Source organism: Triticum urartu, chromosome 2, assembly GCF_003073215.2.
Source record: "Triticum urartu cultivar G1812 chromosome 2, Tu2.1, whole genome shotgun sequence".
Taxonomy (NCBI): domain Eukaryota; kingdom Viridiplantae; phylum Streptophyta; class Magnoliopsida; order Poales; family Poaceae; genus Triticum; species Triticum urartu.
In genome coordinates, this window is record NC_053023.1 from 287,137,783 (window position 1) to 287,158,688 (window position 20,906).

The window sequence follows — 20,906 nt, forward strand, 5'->3', positions numbered from 1 at the left end:
TATGCCTCTGATTTTGCTTAGCTTGTGTAACCTGCACACTCAAAACACGTTGAGCAACTAAATATTCATACATGTCAGCATCTTCAGCAGCCACGTATTGCGTCTCATGATCAGAATCCTCTCCACCGTGTTCTTCATGTGTAATAAGAGGCAAAGTCTCCTCATCATAGTCACTAGCGGACTCATACCCACCATCCTCAGTAGCAATCATCACACGCTGAGATTGGCATTCTCTCGCAAAATGTTCTCTTCCCTTACAACAACGACAAGTAATATCACTTGTGTGCCCTGTTGATGCCATGGAAGAAGAAGAGCTCTGCGCAGGCCCGACAGGTGTGCTCTTGGCAGATAGTGGTGGTTGTGCCGGCTTTCTTGTATCACGGCTGGAGGTGGCACCTGATGGAGGTGCTGGTGGAGTGGAAGTAGAGGATGGACGTGGTGTCCATGATGAAGTTCATCCTGCAGAAAAGTTAGTTCGCGCCAATTCCTGTTGATCCTGCACTTCACGTTCAACTTTACAAGCAAGATGGAATAAACGAGTGATATTAGTATACTCCTTATACTCTAGAATGGTCTGAATCTCTCTATTTAATCCACCCATAAAACGTTCAAGCATAGCCTCATTCTCCTCAACAATACCACATCTAATCATGCCAGTTTGTAATTCTTGATAATATTCTTCTATAGAATTTTTTCCTTGTCTTAAACGCTACAATTTTTGAAGTAATTCACGTTGATAATATGGTGGAACCCAACGAGTACGCATAGTAGTTTTCAAAGCAGACCAAGTAGTTGGAATAGGATATACTCTACAATGTTCAGACCACCAAAACACATGCAAAGCTAGTGAAAGCACAAACAGCAGCAGGACACGTCTCTCCTCAGGGTATTGTAAACATGTAAATCGCTGTTCGGTTTCTAACTCCCAAGTAAGATATATATCAGGAACATATCTTCCCTCAAATGGTGAAATATTCAATTTTAGTTTAGGAAGATGGTCATGTACCTTAGGTGGTGGTGCAGCCCTACCGTTGCGATGATATGCATGAGGACGACCTGGTGGTGGTGCTAGTGGTTGCACGTAGTTCCGATTTTGGTCAACCTCATCCTCGTAATGGTCCTCCACCTCTGCAGCAGCAGCACCAGGAGCGGCAGAGGCATCAACAACAGCACCAGAATTTTGCCCAGGGTCAATGGGAACGCGCTGTGCTCGTCCCAATTGATTTGGAAAGCGACGTTGTTGTAGAGGTGCGTTAGGGGCAGCCGGTGGTGGTGGTGGAAGACGCGCGAGCAATTCATTAAACTTGTTATCGAGCTTTGTTTTGAACGTCTTCTCCATGCCATCTATCTTCTCCATGGCCTCTTCAAATCTGTTTAGCACATCTTGCACCTGTCCACTCATCATTTGCTGAAATTTATCATGCAACTCCTTATTCATCATGTTCTCCCAGTCAGTCTCGTCGGCTTGTGATCCTGCCATGGTTAGCAGCAATAGAAACACAGAAGACTATGATCCTACAGACTACTAACAAGAGGTGGTGGTGGATGTCACAAATCCGTCAAGAAAATCTCAAATTCTTACCAGTTCTTACCCAGAAGCAGGCGGTGATCGGCCACCGTCGTAGTCAAAACTCTTAAAGCTTGGATAGAGCGATTACCAGGGAGAGTCAAACACGCGACGTAGATGTATGTGGAGCTAGGAAGGCATATAATATGGTAGAAAAAAGGGTCAGCAATAATCAATTCAGAGATGCAAAGTTGAATAAACGCTCAACGACGGTATTGTGCTGGTCCTAGGCTAGACCGTGCAAGAGACGCGAGCCTAGAACACTAACAAAATCACGGCGCTGCACGTAAACAAGGGAAGAGCACGCTCTGAATTTTTTTTCTTTTTTTTCACTTTTTTTTGCACTTTTTTCCTCTTTTTTTGCTCCGCAAGAATTTTTTTCGAAAAAGTCTACAAATGGTCTAAAAACTGCCTAGCCAGAATTTTCCAAACTTAGTTTTTTTTAGATTGGAACTATTTTTCTTCTGCGGATGGCTCGAAAGTTGGGGAGTCCTACTCTGTCATGACTCGGAGTATCGCGTGATCTGGAACTCGAAAACAAAGCAACAAATACTGGACTCGGACTGGTGGCGGAGATGAATCTGGTGGAAACTCGGACTGGTGGCGGATATATGTAGGACGGTGGAACTCAGACTGGTGGCGAATCGGTGATGGATGTGGACTCGGATTATCGTGATGGCGGTGGATATGCGGAATATGGCAGCGGTGATGACGATGGCGGTTTATGGCAGCGGTCATGACGATGGTGGTATATGGCAGCGGTGATGATGATGATGCGGCGGCGGCGTGACTACTTTTGAACAAAACTTGAAACTCTAAAGGACTAGACACTAAGACCAGCAACCAGACACGACGATGCAACCGCAAATTCAACACAGCAAATACAGAAAAGATTATGCAAAGGCTCAGATTGGTTCGGATAGGATGAACTAACCCTATTTTTTGGCTTTTTCTTGGATTATAGGTATGAAGAACAGACTCGATATAAACTACAAAAAACTGTAAAATCTCACCGAGCAACCTAGAAATCTGATACCACTTGATAGAGGTAATGGTGTCCCGTCTTTCGATGAGATGGTGGCTATCGTTTCGGAGGAAGTCAACTTTGACGATCTGACTACGAACGTGCGAGGACGTCACGCCTTAGCAATCGCTAAACCAACTCCGAGAGGTTATTGACCACGCCGGAGCACAATCAACCTGACCACGAAGGTATGTTTCCTACAGGCAAACGAAGAACAAGCAAGAAACTAAGATTGCAATCTGGATATTGCGAATATAAGATGAAAGCTTTATTGATCAAGGTGGGGTTGTGTGACGCCTTTGTCTGTTCGTTTAACACAAACGAAGTACGCGAAGTTGCAGCATGTCAAGGTGGTGTTGGCCTTTTTCATCTCCCGCATCGTCGCTCATGCCGTTGATGTCTTCGGAGGCGTATTCCAGCATGTCGGTTAAGTCTTCGACGGTGTCTATTAAGTGGATGGTGGCTGCGACGTAAAATCCCCGCTCTCAGCGCCTAGTCCGGGCTGGGCGTAATTCGGAAGATATTCCTCTGTAATGGCGAAGGATCGCATTAAGTCCAGAGCCTCGTTTAGGAGCGAGGTTTGGACAGGGAAGCGAGAGTCCATGGGGGTGGCCGGGGTGAGAGCCTCCTGGCCACGCTCGATTGATCCAGACCTCGAGAATTCGGATCTAGAGTCTGAGGGGGAGTTCGGTTCTTTAGTGACAAGGGGAGCCCGGTCCGTCTTCGGGTTAGCCGATGACTAAATCCCATCCAGGTCTCCGGTAGCAAGTTCCATAATTGTAGGGAGTCCGGCGGGCTCTAAAATCCCATCCTCGAACCTTGTAGTCTGCTCTGGATCTAAGGCCAAAGCGGCGGTCGAGGCCGCGAACCCTTCGAAGATCAAGTCTCCTCGAAGCCACCGAATACGAAAATTTGGCCGGGGAGGAAAGTCTCCCCCGAGACGGCATCATTGTGGATGATTGAACTAGCCATCAAACCTTTTGTCGACAACACAGAGGAACTCTCAATGAAAGCACCAATGTCGGTGTCAAAACCGGCCGATGTCGGGTAGGGGTTCCCGAACTGTGCTTCTGAGGATCGAAGGTAACAGGAGGCAAGGGACACGATGTTTACCCAGGTTTGGGCCCTCTTGATGGAGGTAATACCCTACTTCCTACTTGATTGACTTTGATGAGTATACGGGTTACTAGAGTTGATATACCTTGAGATTATAATGGTAAACCCTAGATGTCTAGCATGTATGATTATGATTGCCTCTACGGACTAAACCCTCCGGTTTATATAGACACAGGAGGGGCCTAGGGTTGTATAGAGTCGGTTTACAAAGAAATAATCTTCACATCCGAACGCCAAGCTTTCCATCCATGCAAAGGAGAGTCCCATCCGAACATGGGGGGAGGCCTTCTATCTTGTATCTTATTGGCCCATTAGTCCGGCCCATATCACATAGCCCGGACGCCCGGGGACCCCCTAATCCAGGACTCCCTCAAGAGAAACCCTCCTTCTTCTTCTTCCTTGGCCTCCCCCCTAGATGGGAGGAGAGTTCCCCCTCTGGTCCATGGTCTCCATGGCGGCGGAGGGGCGGGAGCACCTCCGAGATTGGATCTCCCTTTCTGTTCTCTTCTGTTTCGCGTTCCCCAGATCTGGCCGAAAACCGTTTCTTATATTCCCGGAGATCCGTAACTCCGATTGTGCTGAGATTCTAACACGATTTGTTTCCGGGTATAAGCTTCCTTGCACCCGAAGTAGAGCCCCAACTGACGTACGAGGTGAGCACAATCCACCACGCCACGCCTGGCTCCGGGACCGTGCCCTGGTGGGTTGTGCCCACCTTGGGCCTCCGCTTGCGGTGATCCCAACTCCCACAACTCACATGTATTACAAAATAATTCTCTGTGAAATTTTATTGTATTTGGACTTCGTTTGATATGGATTTTCTGTGATAAAAATATATGCAAAAAAGGGAACTAGCACTGGGCATTGCATCAATAGGTTAGTCCAATAAATCATATAACAAGTTGCCAAAAATAGGTGAAAGTTGAATAATATTGGCATGAAATAATCAAAAATTATAGATACGACAGAGACGTATCATGCCTCGTGGGGGATGGACCTCGTGTTGGGGGAGGAACCCCGCCGCCAAGCCTCGCTCTGAGCAGGGAGGTACCAGCAGGCGCTACGGCGGTACCACTGAAGCAGCGTCCGCTCCAGGACGCTCAAGGTGGGTGATCTCATCCTGAGGTGGGTGCTCTCCAGGGAGGGGTTGTATAAGCTCTCACCCATGTGGGAGGTCCCGTTCAGGATCGCCCGTGTCTCCAGGCCTGGCGCCACGCACCTGGAGATGTAGGACGGGATCCCCATCCAGAATGCCTGGAACATCCAGCACTTTCAGAAGTTGGGGTTGTACATGCCCTGGAGTCTCCTGAGCGTCGCCCACGGGCCTCACGGGGGCTCCCTCCCACGTCCTAGTGGTAGCACTTAGCTCTGCGCTGGTGAGAAGACTAGTCTAGGTGCCGGACGCGATTGTTCTTTTGCTTGCTTTCTGTAGCTGGTTTGTAACTTCTTAATGGAATTAGGAGTTTTCGCATTTTCATTTGCCAGAGTTGGAATTTTTCTCCTCTTGCTTCGCTCTCCTCTCTAGTCTTGTTCCAGGAAGAGCGGTAGTTGCCCGTCGCTCCTCCTCGCGCGTCCTGCGCATGGGGGCTAGGAAGGTGTGTGTTGTATGCTTGGGCTCACCCGTACCGTGAACACACCTCACCGAAGCCCCGTTGCTCCAGAGCTTCGGCTTCCTTTATCCTCGTGAGACACTCACGAATGAGCTCATGATAGAGGCAAAGGTGTCCCGTCTTTCGATGAGATGGTGGCTATCATTTTGGAGGAAGTCGAATTTGACGATCCGACTACGAACGTGCGAGGACGTCGCGCCTTAGCAATCGCCAAACCAACTCCGAGAGGTTATTGACCACGCCGGAGCATGATCAACCTAACCACGAAGGTCTGTTTCCTGCAGGCAAACGATGAACAAGCAAGAAACTGAGATTGCAATCTGGATATTGCGAATATAAGATGAAAGCTTTATTGATCAAGGTGGGGTTCTGTGACGCCTTTGTCTGGTCGTTGAACACAAACGAAGTACGCGAAGTTGCAGCTATGGCAAAATTTAATGTAAACAAAACCCGAAGTCTAAACGATGCCCTAAGGGCTATATATATGGAGGAGAGAGGGGGAATTTCATGGCCCTTGATGGAGGGGTCCGAAACCAACCCTAACTCTTGTTTCCCCACACATACGGACTCTAAAAACAGCCTATACTTAAGTACTTCGAAAATACATGGGCCTGGCCCAATAATAAGGTGACGCAGCACATAGAATAGCCTCTGGACGAAATTTATGAAGTGGCATCGTGTATATTTTGTCCAAGGCTTCATGCACTCATTATGGTGGCTTCAAAGTCCTGGAATCATCACATGTAACTCCGTTCTTGTTCCCCTTGCGCATGCCATCATCTCCATGCTTGAACTTGCTCCAAGGTTCATCTTTCTTGTCCAAGCTAGGCCCTTCATTTGTAAGCAAAACAAATGTATCCAATTTAGGCAGCATCATATTCTTATGAACATTCGAATCGTTACCAAGAAACGAAAGTACCTGATAATTCAATTGGCGTGCGCGAGCTCTAGTAATTGGTCCAGTATGTATAACAGCAGGGGCTGTGGGTGTAACAATGGTATTGATATCCTCATCACTTGGTCCGAGTCCCGCGCGGCTTGCGAGGAGATCAAGCAAGCCGAACAGATAGCGGCTAGTAACCCTTTTCTTTTACAGAGTATATTCGGCGGTCGAAGATATGCTTTGCTAAATCGACTATGGAGTGCTCAAGACGCTTTTGCGGATCTCCTGAGGAGTGCTGCCGACACCGCCGAGTATTTTCGGGCCCAAGAAGGGAACGCGACGGAGAAGCTCTTCTGGTCGCAATACGTGGCACCGGAGCGACCAGTGCTGCTGAATAATCAGATGATGCAGCTGGTAGAGCTACATAGGATGCCCGGTTTGGCTGGAGGCGAGGGTCCCGATCTTTCAATGAGATGATAACTATTGATTTGGTGGAGACGACTTTGACGATCCGACTACAGACGTGCACGACGTTGCGCCTTAGCAATCGCTAAACCAACTCCGAGAGGTTATTGACCACGCTGGAGCACGATCAACCTGACCACGAAGGTCTATTCCTCCAAGCAATCGAAGAACAAGCAAGAATATGATTAAGCATTCTGAATATTGCGAGTATGGATGAAGTATTGATAAAAGTGGGGTTTCATAAGCAGTCTTGGTGTAACACCCCGGATGTAATTTACCTTATATGTACTCCAACTCTTGCCGTTTCCGGCCTAAGTTATTTTATTTACCTCGGGTTCGGGTTTTTGTCTCCGTGTGTTGTTGCCTTTGTCATGCATCTCATATCATGTCACCATGCGCATTGCATTTGCATACGTGCTCGTCTCATGCATTCGAGCATTTTTCCCGTTGTCCGTTTTGCATTCCGGCGCTCCTATCTCCTTCGGTGGACCATTCTACCTCTTTTTGTGTGTGGGAGTTAAACATTTCTGGATTGGACTGAGACTTGCCAAGCGGACTTGGTTTACTACCGGTAGACCGCCTGTCAAGTTTCGTACCATTTGGACTTCGTTTGATACTCCAACGGACAACCGAGGGACCGAGAAGGCCTCGTTTGTGTTGCACCCCAACACCTTTCCAATTTGGCCCAAAACCCACCAAACACCCTTCCATCACCTAGAGCGTTCGATCACGATCGCGTGGCTGAAAACCGCACTCCATTTGGAGCTTCCTATCTCCCTCTATGCCTATAAATAGATCCCCTTCCAAAATTTCGGATCTTCCCCTACCCTAAACCCTAATTTTCCCTCCTCTGCGCACCGGACGTGTCCGGCCCGCACCGGACGAAGCCCGCCGCCACCGCCGCCCAACCACACGCCGCCAAGTGTCACCGCTGCCTCCTCCCGCCGCCGGCCCAGAGGAGCCCGATTCGGGCCCTCCCGAGCCCATCGCGCCGCCCGCGCCCGTCTGCCTCCACCCGTGGGACCGCGCCATCCGCACCGGCCTTCCGCTCACCGCCGACGCCCTTCGCCGCCCCGCCGCCATCACCGCCGTCCAGCCGCGCGCCCCGGCGCCGCCCCAGTCCGCTGCCTCGCCGCTCCTCGAACGTCGCGCGCCGCCCTTCGTCTCTCCGGCCGCCGCGTGCCCCGCCTTCCTCCTCTACGCCGGCGACCCCAGCTCCGGCGACCTCGTCAAGTCCAGCGGCCTCCCTCAAGTCCGGCGACGAGTTACTGTTCCGGCGATCTCCTTGGGAAGCATGCAGATCTGGAACTGAGATCCGCGGTTGACTTTTATCCCCGGAACCCTAGTTATTTTGCAATTTTCATCATGTCATAACTCTGTATCCGTAGCTCCGATTTGCGCGTGTAGCATATCAAAATGTTCTTCTCAAAGAGTACATAATTTCATCTTATTGTATCGTTTTCATTTGATCAAATATTGATGCCCGGAATGCTGTTGGAAGAGGGCTATGTGATAAATTTGCCAGATCTATTGCATCAAATAGCTATTTGTCATTTTTGCCATGATTAATGTGTGCATGATATGCTCCTGAGCTCTACATGAGTTTTGTTATATGCCCTGCCATCTTTACAGAGGTGCTTACCATGTATTTTTTTTGATATGTGTGGTGACTAGCACAAGCTTGCAAAGTAGTGTAATCGGTAATGCTGATTTCAGGGACTTAGAATTTCACAGTCCTTGTTCTGTTTTTGTCAGTATGCCATATGTTCATGTTTTTTCCTAGTGATCCGTGCCTTGTTTGAGGATGATCAGTAAGGATGTTTTGTTAACATTGTGGTTCTCTATCCATGCATGTCTTTTTTTGCATTTATGGAGCAACTTAGCTTGAGTAAATCGAGCTCTACTTTTGCTATATCATGAATCCTGGCAGTTTGTTGACTTGTTAGCGACTTTGCCGAGGATGTTCCTGTTGATCCGTGCATGCTATGTTGTTGATCTTGCCATGTCTAACTTCTATGCCATGTATTCTTGATGGGTGTATGCTTAGTTTGTCATTCCATGCTCTGTAGTGAGTGCATCGAGCTCGCGAACATGCCTACTCGTTAACTGATTTGCATGCTCTGGTATTTCACTAAGTCTGAGATCTGTTTTTGTTTTTGCCATGTTCACATGCTTCCAATTGTATTTTATGATCCCTTTTGGCTCAAGGTCACTAAGGGACTTTTGTTAAGTGCTTTGAGTAGCTTTAGTCCATGCCTTGATTTGCCATGGTAAGTTCCTGTAGCTCGTAGTTTTCATGCTCTAAAGTGTGCTTCCTGATATTAAATTCCAGACTTGTGTTAATTTCACGAAGTCTGAAACCTGTTATTATTTGCACTTTTGCCATGCTTCTTTGAACCTGTTAATGGATGAATTATCTGTAGCTCAGTGTTCATCTTTTGTCAAGCATCATGAGTGGATCCATGCCATGTATTTTGTTGTCATGTTTGAGTTCTGTAGCATATTTATCTTGATGCATTTAGTTGGTCACTTGCTGTTTATCGCAGACCGGTGCCATATTTGTTTTGCTTGCCATTTCCAAACCGTGCATCCGATTCCGATGATCTTTATATCGATTTCAACCGAAATCACCTCACCTTTCCAGTGGCACTCTTCTATTTCCATGTTGAGGCCAGGTTCAATCTTTCCTTGTCAAATCTTGCATATGCATCACATATCGCATGCCGCATAGCATACCATGTTTGAATCATGTTGTTTGAGCATTGCACGTGGTTGATTGTGTTCCTTTTGTTTGTTTGTATTGTTTGGGTAGAGCCGGGAGACGAGTTCGCGAACGAGGAGCCCGTTGAGTTTGCTTACGAGGATCAAGTCAACTCTGACAACTTTGCAGGCAATATGATCATACCCTCGAAATCACTTCTATATTTGCTTGCTAGATGCTCGCTCTTTTGCTATGCCTATGCTACGATACCTACCACTTGCTTATCATGCCTCCCAAATTGCCATGTCAAACCTATAACCCATCTTGTCCTAGAAAACCATTGATTGGCTATGTTACCGCTTTGCTCAGCCCCTCTTATAGCGTTGCTAGTTGCAGGTGAAGATTGGAGATTGTTCCTTGTTGGAACATTGTTTATTGTTGGGATATCACCATATTATCTTGTTATCTTAATGCACCTATATACTTGGTAAAGGGTGGAAGGCTCGGCCTTTTGCCTAGTGTTTTGTTCCACTCTTGCCGCCCTAGTTTCCGTCATATCGGTGTTATGTTCCCGGATTTTGCGTTCCTTACGCGGTTGGGTTATAATGGGAACCCCTTGACAGTTCGCCTTGAATAAAACTTCTCCAGCAATGCCCAACCTTGGTTTTACCATTTGCCACCTAGCCTATTTTTCCCTTGGGTTTCCGGAGCCCGACGGTCATCTTTATTTAAACCCCCCGGGCCAGTGCTCCTCTGAGTGTTGGTCCACCTCGTCAGCCGCCGGTGGCCACCAGGGGCAACTCTGGGCTGGCCTACCGGAAGTTTGGACAATCCGAGTTTTCCCTGAGAATGAGATATGTGCAGCTCCTATCGGGATTTGTCGGCACATTCGGGCGGTGTTGCTGGACTTGTTTTACCATTGTCGAGGATGTCTTGTAAAACCGGGATGCTGAGTCTGATCGGAATGTCTCGGGAGAAGGAATATCCTTCATTGACCGTGAGAGCTTGTGATGGGCTATGTTGGGACTCCCCTGCAGGGATTTGAACTTTAGAAAGCCGTGCCCATGGTTATGGGCAGATGAGAATTTGTTAATGTCCGGTTGTAGATAACATGAAACTTAACTTAATTAAAATGAATCAACCGCGTGTGTTACTGTGATGGTCTCTTCTCGGTGGAGTCCGGGAAGTGAACACGGTGTTGGAGTAATGTTTGACGTAGGTTGTTCTAGGATCACTTCTTGATCATAGTTCTTAGTCCGTGCTTTGCCTTCTTTTCTCGCTCTCTTTTGCGAATAGGTTAGCCACCATATATGCTAGTCTTTGCCTATAAGCTTAAATAGTCTTGATCGCGAGGGTGCGAGATTGCTAAGTCCCCGTGACTCACAGTTTACTTCCAAAACCAGATGCAGGGACCTTTGATACCGTTCCAGACGATGCGCTTGAGCTCAAGTGGGAGTTTGATGAAGACTCTCGCCGTTACCGTGTCGCATGTGGGGGTTGATCTTTATTTTGGTACCGTAGTCGGACCATGAGTGTATTGGATGATTGTAATGTTATTCATGTATTTGTGTGACGTGGCGAGTGTAAGCCAACTATGTATCCTTTTCCCCTTTATTCTATTTACATGGGTTGTTGTGAAGATTACCTTACTTGCGACATTGCTTTCAATGCGGTTATGCCTCTACAATGCGGTTATTCTATTTACATGGGTTGTTGTGAAGATTACCTTACTTGCGACATTGCTTTCAACACGTAGGAGATATAGCCGCATCGAGAGCGTTACAAGTTGGTAATCAGAGCCTTCGCCGGCCTTAGGAGCCCCCTTGATTGATCGAACCGTTGGCGTTGTTGAGTCTAGAAAAATGTTTTGGGTCATTTAGGATTTATATATCGGAGAGTTAGGAATTCTTTTTACTCCCCAGTCCCTTCATCGCTCTGGTGAGACATCCTGACGTAGAGTTATGACTCTTCTCTTCTCAAATTTCACTAAAAAAAATTTAGGATCACGCGGGTATCTTGGAATCGTTCCGATCGATTTGTGACGAGAACATTGTTCTTGGTGCCTCCTGTCATTTAGGGGCTGTGGCAGTGTCCCGGGGAGTTGAGCTCCGAGGTGTTGTCATCACAATTTTATCGTTGAGATTCTAGAATACCTGAGTTTCACCGACATCAAACATCTCTTTTATGTAGTTGTTGGTGAGATAACCTCAACGCCACCCAGTACTGGGGCGGGAGTTCGGGAGTATTGCCATAACTCGTATAACGGATTCTTTTCGGAGGTTGAGGTAGATGATTTCCGAAGTTTTCTCGGTTATGTGTTGAAGGATGGATACAGCTGGATGTAGGATTTGCTAGATTTGGGTGAGATATTATGCTTCCCCTGTATCCCCAACACCTGATTGCATAACCGGAAAGGTTTGGGAGTTTCATAGGTGGGAATTCTTGTAGCTCTAGTTCTTCTTCCGCGGATATTTGGTTTGAGATTGGGTGATCCTCACCAAGTATTCGTTCTTGATCCGTACCTTGTTGTTTTCTTCTACCTCAATTCTAAGTGGCTTCTCAATTTATGGATATGTGACCATTTCAATTGGAATGCATTCGTTCATTTTGTTCGGATGTGAAGACTATATGTTGCAATTTCAACCCATTTGATTCAGCTTCAATATTTGTCTATCTATGTGCTAATGGATGTCAACCTCTTCAGGATGGCTCCTCCAACGCGCACGACTCCGAATCCTGATCTGCCACCAGCACCTCCACCTCCGGAGGCATGGCAAGCTGTGATGGCCTCTACCAATGCAAACACGCAGCTGATCATGCAACTTCTTCAAGAGCGCAACCAAGGGAACCAGGGTCATGGAAACAATTAGAATCAGTTTGCTACACTCAACCAGTTCCTTGCTAACCAGCCAAAGACCTTCAACAATTGTATTGAGGCAACAGACACTGATGATTGGCTCCTGGACATATGCAAGCATTTCGAGTGCAGTAACGTCAGGCCTGAGGACTTTGTCAAGTTCGCTTCCTCCAACTCAAAGACCAAGCTGCAGAATTGTTTCAGCAGTACAAAGATTCCAGAGGAGGTCGTGTGATTACCTGGGATGAATTCCGTCAAGACTTCAGAGCTCATCATATTCCTCAGAGTGTGACTGAAAGCAAGCGTGAGGAATTCCGCAACCTGAAGCAAGGCTCTATGTCTGTTTACGAGTACAACAAGATGTTTCAGAAGCTCGCCCGTTTTGCTAAGCAAGACGTCCCTGATGAGAAGAGCATGCTATATAAGTTTAGGGGTGGTCTCAGAGAAGAAATCCAGCTAGCTCTCGTTGTCTTTGAGCCCAAGAGGTACGATGAGTTTTACAACATGGCAATGAAGCAAGAGACTGCTCAACTGAAGTGCGGTGCTTCCAAGAAGCGAGTCAGAGATGCAACTCCTTATTCCTCAACTCAAGTGGCTAAGCAGCAGAAGTATTGGCTTCCTCCTCCTTCGTTCCGTCAGCCTTATCAGCAGAAGAGCAAAGGTGGCAGTGGATCTTCCCACCCACCTAACCCTGGCTTTCAGAACAAGACTTCGTCTCAAGCTCCAAGATCGAGTGCCCCGTATCACCGCCCGTTTTCAGAGGTCACATGCAACAAGTGCCAACAGAAGGGTCACTATGCCAATAAATTCTTCAATCAGAGACGTCTCCCTCCTCCTCCTCGTGTGAGATCAGCAAGTACAGTTGTGGTCAAGCATAACCGCAAGCACGCCAAGGTCAACTTGATGAATGCAGCTCAGGCAGAGGACTCGTCAGATGTCATCATGGGTAACCTTCCTGTTAACGATGTTCCTGCAAAAGTACTTTTTGACACTGGTGCATCGCATTGTTTCATCTTGAGACCTTTTGCATCTAAGCATGAGTTGTCTTATCAAGTTTTGCATAAAGCGTTAGCAGTTGTCTCACCGGGTAAATGTTTGCTCGCAAACTACGAGATTCCGAATGTTTCTATCATGATGGGTGATTTCAAGTTTCTGGCTTCTCCAATGTTCCTCTGTAACTCGGATATTGATCTTATTCTTGGAATGGATTGGCTTTCTAAGCACAAGGCTCAGCTTGATTGTGCTACCAGGCAGATTCAATTGACTCATTCGGTTGAGGATGTAATTGTGTTTGCCGCTCGTGATGATACCATCCGTCTGTTTTCTCTCAATGAGAAGGGTGAACTAGATGCCATCTCCCAAATTCCAGTCGTTTGCGAATATCAAGATGTCTTTCCAGAAGAGCTTCCAGGAATACCTTCGCACCAGCCAGTTGAATTCGTCATCGATCTTGAGCCTGGCACGGAACCTGTTTGCAAACGTCCTTACAAGCTTGGACCTGAAGAGTTGAAGGAGCTGAAGAAGCAACTCGATATTCAAGAGTGAATGGGTCTCATCCGACCTAGTTCTTCTCCGTGGGGTTGTGGAGTTCTTTTTGTGAAGAAGAAGGATAGAACGGACCGACTTTGTGTTGACTACCGTCCATTGAACAAGAAGACTATAAAGAACAAGTACCCACTTCCCAACATCAACGAGCTGTTTGAACAACTCAAAGGTGCTCAAGTGTTCTCCAAGCTTGATCTCCGTATGGGCTATCACTAGATCCGAATTCGTGAGCAAGATATTCCCAAGACGGCTTTCAGAACAAGTTATGGTTCATATGAATACACTGTCATGTCTTTTGGCCTCGTCAACGCTCCTCCGTCTTTCTCTCGCATGATGAACTTCATCTTCAACCCCTACACAAATGACTTCGTCTTGGTCTACCTCGATGACATTTTGGTCTTTTCCAAGAACAAGGAAGATCATGCCAAGCACTTGCGTTTGGTGCTGGATAAGCTCAGAGAACATCAGTTCTACGCCAAGTTCTCAAAGTGCGAGTTTTTGCTCGATGAGGTTCTCTATCTTGGGCATATCATCTCTGCCAAGGGCATAGCGGTGAATCCTAAGAAGGTGTCTGCAATTGTGAATTGGGAACCACCTCAGAACGTGAAGCAACTCCGCAGCTTCCTTGGTCTCGCAAGCTACTGCCGAAGGTTCGTTGAGAACTTCTCAAAGATCGCTAAGCCGCTTTCCAACCTTCTCCAGAAGCACGTCAAGTACGTTTGGTCTCCCGAGTGTGACATCGCTTTCAACACCCTGAAAGAGAAATTAGTCACTACTCCAGTTCTAACTCCTCCTGATGAATCCAAACCGTTCGAGGTCTTCTGCGATGCCTCTCTTCAAGGTCTTGGTGCAGTGTTGATGCAAGAGAAGAAAGTTGTGGCCTATACTTCTCGCCAGTTGAAGCCCAGCGAGAAGAACTACCCCACTCATGACCTTGAGTTGGCGGCAGTTGTGCATGCTCTTTTGACTTGGAGACATCTCTTATTGGGAAGAAAAGTGGACATCTTCACTGACCACAAGAGTCTCAAGTACATCTTCACTCAGCCTAATTTCAACCTCAGGCAGACTCGTTGGGTCGAAATGATTCAAGAGAATAATCCGAGCATCGAATATACTCCATGCAAGGCCAATGTAATTCCTGACGCTTTGAGCAGGAAGGCTTACTGCAACAATCTGATTCTCAAGCCTTATCAACCCGAGCTTTGTGAAGCTTTCTGCAAACTCAATTTGCAATTTGTTCCTCAAGGTTTCCTCGCCAACCTTCAAGTCTCTCCTACTTTGGAAGATCAGATTCGTGAGGCTCAACTTCTTGATGCTATGGTGAAGAAGGTGAAGATTGGGATTGCCAAGAGTCAATCCAAGTACAAGTGCTATCGCCTTGATGACAAGGATACTCTCTTCTTCGAGGATCGCATTGTTGTGCCTAAAGGTGACCTTCCTAAAGTCATTATGAACGAGGCTCACAATTCACTCCTCTCCATCCACCTTGGGAGTACGAAGATGTACTAGGACCTCAAGCAGGCGTATTGGTGGACTCGAATGAAGCGCGAGATTGCTCAGTTCGTGAATGAATGTGATGTCTACAGAAGAGTGAAGGCAGAAAACCAACGACCAGCTGGTCTCCTCCAACCTCTTGCCATTCCAGAATGGAAGTTTGACCACATTGAGATGGACTTCGTGACCGGGTTTCCAAAGTCCAAACGTGGCAATGATGCTATATTCGTTGTCATCGACAAACTCACTAAAGTGGCTCATTTCCTACCTATCAAAGAGTCACTACAACAGGAACCCCCCCTTCAGCAACGCATCCATGCGTTGTCGTATGTCCATATATGCGTTGCTAAGGTCTACCCCAACAGATTAGTATGTGTTGCCGTTGGTGGCGTTGCAATGGTCTACAACAACGTATATACATCCGTTGGTAAACCATGTGCAGAAGCGTTGCAAGACAACAACGTATAGACCTGAAGCTTAGCAACGCTTCATATGCATTGGTGGTACCCCACACAAACGAGTTTCAAATGGGCATACCATATCATTGCAACGACTAGATGCTTTGACATATATGAACAATGTAATGGTATTTCATATACTGTGAACCAAAATCGCCCAATGCAGTAGATAGGAGCAACAATACAATAAGCAGGAATCCTCATAATATATTAAAAAGAATGTATTGCATTACAAAGAAAACGATACAAATATTACATATGTGAAACCATCTAGTACTAGCCTAATTCTTGATCATTCAATCAACTAGTGTTTGAAGCATTACACTTGAAAATGACATTCTAATATCTGGTAAAATAGTCATTCTTGACGTTGCAATCAATATCCATGCATCTTGAATTTATCTTGGAAATCTAGAACAACAAAGGAATGAGATTAGTAACTTATGATAGAGAATATCAATAGAGTAGAAAGTTATGGAGGAGGCAAAGAAAGGTTGAGGGTCATGGCATTACTAGCTCTTTATGTAGAAAGGAAGAGTACTTGTAATGCCCTCGATGCGGCTATATCTCCTACGTGTCGAAGCACGACTCAGAGGTATAACCGCATTGAAAGCAATGTCGCAAGTGAGGTAATCTTCACACAACCCATGTAATACATAAGGGAAAGAGATACATAGTTGGCTTACAATCGCCACTTCACACAATTACATGAATAAAGCATTACATCAACCAAATACAATCAAGGTCCGACTACGGAACCAAAATAAAAGAAAAACCCCAAATGCGACAAAGCCCCCGATCGACCCCAACTGGCTCCACTACTGATCAACTAGAACAAAACAACACAAAGGACAAGATCTTCATCGAGCTCCTCTTGAGCTTGGTTGCGTCACCTGCTCTGTAACATCGGCACCTGCAAACTAGTTTTGAAAGTATCTGTGAGCCACAGGGACTCAGCAATCTCTCACCCTCGCGATCAAGACTATTTAAGCTTATGGGTAAGGTAAAGGTAAGAGGTGGAGCTGCAGCAAGCGACTAGCATATATGGTGGCTAACATACGCAAATGAGAGCAAGAAGAGAAGGCAAAGCATGGTCGATAAAAGTATGATCAAGAAGTGATCCTAAAACAACCTACGTCAAGCATAACTCCAACACCGTGTTCCCTTCCTGGACTCCGCTGGAAAGAGACCATCACGGTAACACATGCTGTTGATTCATTTTAATTAAGTTAAGGTTAAAGTTATCTACAACCGGACATTAACAAATTCCCATCTGCCCATAACCGCGGGCACGGCTTTCGAAAGTTCAAATCCCTGCAGGGGTGTCCCAACTTAGCCCATGACAAGCTCTCACGGTCAACGAAGGAATAGACCTCCTCCCAAGACATTCCGATCAGACTCGGTATCCCGGTTCTACAAGACATTTCGACAGGGTAAAACTAAACCAGCAACACCGCCCGAATGTGCCGACAAATCCCGATAGGAGCTGCACATATCTCTTTCTCAAGGCACACTCAGATGAGCCAGACATCAGGTAGGCCAGCCCAGAGTTGCCCCTGGTAGCCCCGGACATCGCTCAGTTGGACCAACACTCAGAGGAGCACTGGCCCGGGGGGGTTAAAATAATGATGACCCTCAGGAGCGCGACTCCCAAGGAAAAAGAAAAGGCTAGGTGGCAAATGGTAAAACCAATGTTGGGCATTGCTGGAAGAGCTTTACTTAAGGCGAACTGTCAAGGGGTTCCCATTATTACCCAACCGCATAAGGAACGCAAAATCCAGGAACATAACACCGATATGACGGAAACTAGGGCGGCAAGAGTGGAACAAAACACCAGGCATAAGGCTGAGCCTTCCACCCTTACCAAGTATATAGATGCATCAATTAAATAAGATATATTATGATATTCCAACAAGTAAACATGTTCCAACAAGGAACAACATCTCCATGTTCCAACAAGGAACAAACTTCAATCTTCACCTGGAACTAACAACGCTATAAGAGGGGCTGAGCAAAGCGGTAACATAGCCAAACAACGGTTTGCTAGGACAAGGTGGGTTAGAGGCTTGGCTTAACAATATGGGAGGCATGATAAGCAAGTGGTAGGTATCGCAGCATAGGCATAGAAAAAGAGCGTGCAACTAAGCAAGCAAGGATAGAAGTGATTTCGAGGGTATGGTCATCTTGCCTGAAATCCCGCAAGGAAGAAGAACGAGTCCATGAAGAAGACAAACGGACGTAGACGAACGGGTCCTCACAACGCGACGTTAACGGAACCAACCCGAAGAAGCAACACCGGAAAGAAACACAACATAGTAAACAACCAACACATCAACATGGCATGATGCACAATCAAGTATGATGCATGTCCGGTTTAAAGAGGGCATGGCATGGCAAAGTGCAACAACCAAAACTACAAATTAAGTGGAGCTCAATATGCAATGAGTTGCATATTGACGGAGCACCACATCAATTATTTAGTTCGATCTCGTTTATGTACCCAACAATATTAAATGTTGTTAAACATGGCAAGAGGGTGAAGTAAAAGAAAACTACCCATCTAGTCAAGTTTAAATGAGGCCGGAAGCAACGAACAACATTTCCAGAAACTCCTCATGAGCATACTTTGGTTATGGTACTGTTCTGCCCTAAACCATATTTTATAGTTGTTAAACATGCCAAGTGATGCCACCCTGTTAAACTAGGCATTTTTCTACCCCATTTACATATAAAGTTTGTTTAAATCCGATCTATGGTTATTTAGTTATGAAAAAAAACCGTTTTAGCATGGCATAAGAGTAAATCTACACAAACAACAATTTAATCATTTTAAACATGGGTCAAAGTGACACATTATGAAACTAGACACAATTTTAAGCATTTTTCATATATAAAGTTTTTACAAGTGATGCTTAGTTTGTGAGATATTAAATGAATGATCATGAGGGTCTTTTCTGTAAAACAGCACACTCTGGATAAATAGCTAAATTCGCAGGCAGGAAAAAAACAATGAACGGACCACGGATGACACATGTTATGTTTCGTTGCTACACATCCATTGTTAAAGGTGGGTTTTTGTTGTAGTGAGTCTATCACTTCAGCTCAATTCGCGGAGCTGTATACCTCTCGAATTGTCTCTCTGCACGGTATTCTGCAGCTGATATCTTGAGACCGTGGCAGCATCTTTACCTCCAAGTTTTGGAATTCTTTTCAGAAGGCCATGGGCACCAACATCCGTTTCAGCACAGCTTTTCATTCTCAAACTAGCGGTCAAGTCGAGCGTGTCAATCAGATTCTCGAAGATATGCTCAGGGCTTGCGTTATCTCTTTCGGTATGAAGTGGGAAGATTGTCTTCCATATGCCGAGTTCTCCTACAACAACAGCTTTCAAGCGAGTTCGGGCAAGGCCCCATTTGAAATTCTCTATGGCAGGAAGTGCCGTACTCCTCTTAACTGGTCAGAGACCAGTGAACGTCACCTTCTTGGAAATGACTTGATCCCAGAGGTAGAGGAGATCTGCAAAGTCATTCGTGATAACCTCAAAGCAGCGCAATCGCACCAGAAGAGCTACTATGATAGTAAGCATCATGATTTGGCTTTCGAAATCAGAGACCATGTTTACCTCCGCATCTCTCCAATGAAAGGTACTCGTCGCTTCGGTATCAAAGGGAAGCTTGCCCCTAGATACGTGGGTCCTTTCAAGATCGTCAGCAAGAGAGGAGATCTCGCCTATCAACTCGAGCTTCCCTCCAACTTTGCAAACGTGCATGACGTGTTCCATGTCTCTCAGCTCCGCAAGTGCTTCAAGACCCCTGACCTCACCGTTAGCTTCGAAGACATTGATCTCCAAGAAGACCTCTCTTATAGTGAGCACCCAGTTGCTATTATTGAAGAGACCGAACACAAGACTCGCAATAAGTCAATCAAATTCCTCAAAGTCAAGTGGTCACACCATTCCAACCCTGAAGCCACCTGGGAACGCGAGGATCACCTCCATTCTGAGTACCCGGCGTTTTTCCAGTCCTAGATCTCGGGACGAGATAATTTCGTAGTGGTGGAGTGTTGTAACACCCCGGATGTAATTTACCTTATCTGTACTCCAACTCTTGTCGTTTCCGGCCTAAGTTATTTTATTTACCTCAGGTTTGGGTTTTGTCTCCGTGTGTTGTTGCCTTTGTCATGCATCTCATATCATGTCATCATGTGCATTGCATTTGCATACACATGCATTCGAGCATTTTTCCCGTTGTCCGTTTTGCATTCCGGCGCTCCGATCTCCTTCGGTGGACCTTTCTACCTCTTTTCGTGTGTGGGGGTTAAACATTTCTGGATTGGACCAAGACTTGCCAAGCGGCCTTGGTTTACTACCGGTAGACCGCCTGTCAAGTTTCGTACCATTTGGACTTCGTTTGATACTCAAACGGACAACCGATGGACCGATAAGGCCTCGTTTGTGTTGCAGCCAAACACCTTTCCAATTTTTCCCAAAACACACCAAAGACCCTTCCATCACCTAGAGCGTTTGATCACGATCGTGTGGACGAAAACCGCACTCCATTTGGAGCTTCCTAGCTCCCTCTATGCCTATAAATAGATCCCCTTCCGAAATTTCGGATCTTCCCCAACCCTAAACCCTAATTTTCCCTACTCCGCGCACCGGACATGTCCGGCCCGCGCCGGACGATGTCCACCGCCACCGCCGCCCAACCACGCGCCGCCAAGTGTCACTACCGCCGGCCCAGAGGAGCCCGATTCAGGCCCTCCCGAGCCCATCGCGTCGCCCGCGCCCGTCTGCCTCCACCCGCGGGACCGCGCCGCCCGCGCCGGCCTTTGCCATCGCCGCCGTCCAGCCGCGCGCCCCGGCGCCACCCCAGTCTGCCGCCTCGCCGCTCCTCGAACGCCGCGCGCCGCCCTTCGTCTCTCCGGCCGCTGCGCGCCCCGCCTTCCTCCTCTACGCCGGCGACCCCAGCTCCGGCGACCTCGTCAAGTCCGGCGGCCTCCCTCAAGTCCGGCGATGAGTTACTGTTCCGGTGATCTCCTTGGGAAGCGTGCAGATCTGGATCTGAGATCCGCGGTTGACTTTTATCCCTGGAACCCTAGTTATTTTGCAATTTTCATCATGTCGTAACTCTGCATCCGTAGCTCCGATTTGCGCGTGTAGCATATCAAAATGTTCGTCTCAAACA